This window comes from Bremia lactucae (genome assembly GCF_004359215.1).
Source record: "Bremia lactucae strain SF5 chromosome Unknown BlacSF5_NotPlaced_18_SHOA01000004.1_1233567bp, whole genome shotgun sequence".
Lineage (NCBI taxonomy): Eukaryota > Oomycota > Peronosporomycetes > Peronosporales > Peronosporaceae > Bremia > Bremia lactucae.
Window position 1 is genome coordinate 259,089 of NW_027152030.1, and position 5,375 is coordinate 264,463.

A 5,375-nucleotide genomic window follows, 5' to 3' on the forward strand; every position below is an offset into this window, starting at 1 on the left:
CGCTCCATTTCGTCAACGTCCCGAACGGCAATAAGTTACGTCTCGACTCAATCCACACACAGCTACACACGCATAGCAAGCTATCCGCACACGGCGCACATGGAGATTCGATCCCACTCATAAGCACATTATAGGCACCTCAGTCCCAACCACGACTACTAAGTCCGCCCAGATGTAACAGACAAACGCAAGCGTTCGCCCTACCTCCTCGGCAGTCATTTCCCGCAGCATACGAACCGACATTGACGTCCCACCACAGTACAGGGCACCAGCGAGAAAATGCNTACGAAGCTAATCAAAAAAGCAATAGAGGTAGGCCGTTTCTCACTCTTGACTCCAGAACTACTGCAGTCGCGAACAAGTCACTACCATCCTCAATACCACTTTCTAATTAACAACTCAGAACGAATGTTTCTTATTATTAATTCCAGAACTACTGCAATCACAAACAAGTAACTATCTTTCTTAACGAAGCTAATCAAAAAGGAAGTAGAGGTAGGCTGTTTCTCACTCTTGACTCCAGAACTACTGCAGTCGCGAACAAGTCACTACCATCCTCAATACCCCTTTCTAATTAACAACCTAGAACGAATGTTTCCTATTATTGATTCCAGTTCAACCGCAGCCGCAAACAAGTAACTATCTTTCTTTACGAAGCTAATCAAAAAAGCAATAGAGGTAGGCCGTTTCTCACTCTTGACTCCAGAACTACTGCAGTCGCGAACAAGTCACTACCATCCTCAATACCACTTTCTAATTAACAACTCAGAACGAATGTTTCTTATTATTAATTCCAGAACTACTGCAATCACAAACAAGTAACTATCTTTCTTAACGAAGCTAATCAAAAAGGAAGTAGAGGTAGGCTGTTTCTCACTCTTGACTCCAGAACTACTGCAGTCGCGAACAAGTCACTACCATCCTCAATACCCCTTTCTAATTAACAACTCAGAATGAACGTTTCTAACTACTGCAGTATTACAAACAAGTAACTCTCTTTCTTAATGCCGCTAATAAAAAACAACTGAGATGAGCCGATTCTTATTTCAAACAAGTCACTACCTTCTCATTGAGAACGGCCGTTTCTTATTTTAAAAAAGTCACTACCTGTCTCAACGTCGCTATTTAAAAAAAACGGAGATAGGCTGTTTCTTATTTTAAACTTTAGAAAATCCGAAGTCTTAAACAAGTCACTGCCTTACTCGACGCTATTAATACAAACAAAAATTTTAGCTGCAGAAAATTAATAACTTTCAAACTCATCGAAAGTTAAAAACTATCTACTACCATTTCTAATTGTATCTACCATAGACAGAGTTAAGCTGCAAATGAATACCAACAATCGAATAACTCGAAGTCGATTATCGCATGCTGCTTTTCCCAGTCGCAATTGAAATTTGCAACACTTCGTTAAGCTGCTTATGATGATTAATCGCCGAAGAACTCGGAAATTGCAAATCACTCGCTGCTTTACTCAGTGTCGCTATTTCTAATAACAACATCGAATTAAGCGGATACAGTTATTAACCTTTGAAGAACTCAAAAGTCTCAAACCGCTTCTACCTATATCGACGTCGCTATTAATTTGCCGAAGATCCTTTGTAAAGAAAGACAAAGTTGATCTCCATCTCAACAGCCTTACCTAAAAGGCAAAGCCGGAAATGAATTTTAGAGCACGATGCTGCGAGCTAACAAGTTATTACCTATCCGCTTGCTGCATACACACTCCAGATCAAGTTCGGTTCTACCCGAATTTGTCTCTTTCCAACGGAATAACTAGTGCAAAACGTATTATAAACGGCATCGCATATCGATGAATAATCCGAAAACTATCCAAACAATACACAACCGTCTATAATCCACCTTCGCTCCAGCCCCGACAGAGCGTCGATGTAGTATTTCGCAACGTCCGCAGTATTTTATCAACGCAAAGATCCTACGCTCGGGTAACTACCCCAATAGTATTCACTTATTGTCAACTCCACACCGCTTTCGCACAAAATACCCAGTGCAACGCAATATAATGCTTCAAATTAAACTATATTCTTATGCATAGCATACGAACACAATCTCATTCACTGCTCGCACGTTAAACATTTCAAGTTTCCTCGAAAATCATTAACGCACTATACTATGTATTTGTTTCCTACACCAGTCTTAGGAACAGCCTAACTGCTCCTACAAAACCTATATAGAAAACCATCAATCGCCTGAAACTTTCACTATCCAACTAAGAACAGCGAAAAAATATTCAATAGTAAAGCAAACTTGTCAAGAACCAATGTCAATAGTATAGATAGACTTGCCATGTAAACTAAAACTTTGGTCCTCGAACTTGTCACTCCATATATATAGGGAAAGCGCTACAAGGACGCTGTCCTGGTGATTACACAGCGTGTAGTAATACTTTACTATTGTAGAATTCCTGCATTTCCCATACAAAAGTCCATTTAATATGAAAACTAAACGAAATACAAGTCAAAAAAGTTTTTAAATTACGTTGAAAAGTATTTTTTATTCGCATAAGTACGGTATTTTACACATTAAGTACGATTTGAGTGGAAATGCGTCATTTATCGTTATATTACGTCAAAATGGGGCGATTTTTCGTACATTTTCGCCCCGCTTCGTAAGGCTTTTGTAGGCTCACCCGTATAACTTTCCATCGACATGGGTGGTACTAAACTACGCTAGGAATGCTAAGGTAGTTCGCTCAACTCCTTGTGGTTGCTGAGAAAAGTTGTGTTGAGTGGTGAATTTTTGCATTTTCGGCCGATTTTGGCCGGCCTCTTAAAAAAAATGGGTATCGTCGTGTGTAGGCCGTATTTTTGACTTTCTTGTATACAATGTATCTAAAGAAAAGGTGTATTTTGATACGTTCTACAATAATGGTTTCTCTTGCCCAGCTCCCAAATCGGTGATTCCACCGAGATATCGCCCGATAAGCGAAAAATTGTGTTTTCGACGAAATCTTGGAACGACTATAATTTTTGATGTACTTGGAATTGTCGCAAAAATCTTGTGCCAGAATCCACGTCTTGAAAAGGCGCATATTGTATACTAACATTTTCTTTCGAAAAGAAATTTTTTGTATAAGTTATTAAGGTTTATGTGAAAATCAAGTATAATTACATAAAACGTGCATAAACATCTGTTCGAATGTCCTAATTTGGTGTGTCCACATCAATGCGCATCGTTTGCTTTTATTTATAGCGGATAATTCCTACAAGAAGTGTCTTTTTCGCATTTGCAGGGCGTTTTTTGGCGATTGGGACGAGTCGAGTGGAGTAGGAAGTTAAGTCGGTGTTCCGGGGAAACAAATTTTGCCGAACCAAGAATCTTTTTTCGAATCGCAGACCGCGTGACGCAGAGTTTCTAGAGTCAAAATTTGACGCTGATTCGATTGCGCGCATCCGAGTTGCCCAAAGATCAGTAGTTTTAAAGTTATTGCGAGAAAACGGTTTTCAAATCTTCCAAATGGTCGAAATTTGACTAACAATTGCATCTGTACGAAAGAATATTGCGATTCAGACGGAGATCGATCGCGGACGTGAAAGAGCATCAAAAACCACGTCTAGGGCAGTATCGGCAGAAGGCAAGACATTCCTGGTACTAGATTTATTAAAACATTTGTGCTTCAAAACGGTGTTTTGGCAGTTGTCGACATGCCACTTTTGACGCACGGGAAATTGAATTTCTCAGCAACTACTGCGAGTTGGCCGTACTACCTTAGTGAAAAACTCGTGTCGAGACATTCTACGAGTGGCCCTTTATCGCCTGTCGACCGGATCGACGATCCGTTTCGAAGAGGCTTGGTTTTGTGCTCCAAAAAGGGCTGTTAAAAACCGCAACTTTGACACACAATAACTTTGCAACGAAGAAGTTTTAGCCGGAACCATTTAAACCATCGAATCGAGCGTGTGATTTGACGTTGGGTAGGGTAAGCTCCCCGTGGTGAAATAAAAAATACATCTTTGCAAAAAAAGTACTGAAAATTGTCAAACTTAACCTCGATATTCGGATGCGGCATAAAAAAGTACGTCTAGACAGCTGACTTACAAAGACGAAACACTTTGTATACTACGGTGTACGAACCACTTTCTAAACACGATAAACGTAAACTATCTATTATGGAAGGGTTAAAGCACTTTGGAGCAGAAGCCACTAGTACCACGTGAAAGAGCATCAAAAACCAAGTCTACTTAGCGGCTGAGAAAAGGTCGATGGATGCTGAATTGCCTCCTGCATACGTAAGCAAGGTGTATTTTCGTCATATACGTACCTCTACACTACGTTACACGGGTACATAGACGTGTGCCACACCAAATTTTATCTCACTACATCAAACAGATGGCGGGGTACCAATCTGTCGCGGCAGTTACGTCTGTACCTCTATGTAACTCGAGAAAATCTTCCTTAAACTAGATAACTATACAAATAGTAAGAACAAAAGTTCTTAAAGAAAATTAGAATACAAATAACAAGATAAAATAGGTAGACAGCACCCGGACTTCCCCGGTGGTCACCCACCCGAGTACTACCCGAGCTTGAGGCTGCTTAACTCCACAGAAGACGGGATATGGTGATTTCAGCCTAAGATGGCCGTCTACGTTGGCGAATACTGGTTATCTGTACTTATACTTGTTTATACAAGCAGTATTCGCTTTCGCAACTGCCTTTAACCATTGCCTGCTACGTTTCATACAGCATGTACCCATATGCTCGACACTAGGAACGACCTTTCGCGTCCATGCACAGCCAGACCTAAGTGACCTATGCGACATGTACACGACCCGCATTAAACACCTTTCCATCATCTTCCGCCTGCGTTTCCTCTACTACATATAATTAAAACACTTAACATTTTTTATAACAAGTCATTTCATTGATTTTGCATACTTTATCCTAGTCTAAATATGCTTCCTCGACGTCTATGCGCCTGTTTAAATACTATCGCCTGTTTAAGATTCCTATACTATTTTTACCGGTTTGAATCTCCATACTATTTTTTCCTATTTAAATTCCTATACTTATTTTGCCTATTTAATTTCCCACACTAATATCACCTGTTTAAATTTCCATACTAATATCACCCGTCTGAATCTCCATACTAATTTTTCCTGTTTAATTTCCTATACTAATATCACCTGTTTAAATTCCCATACTAATATCACATGTTTAAATCTCCATACTAATTTTGCCCATTTGAAATCGCATACTTATATCACCTGTTTAAATCTCTATACTAATTTTGCCTGTTAAACTTCCCATACTAATTTTGCATATTTAAATTCCCATACAAATATCACCTGCTTAAATCTCCATAGTAATTTTTCCTGTTTAATTCCCGATACTATTTTTTCCAATTTGAATTC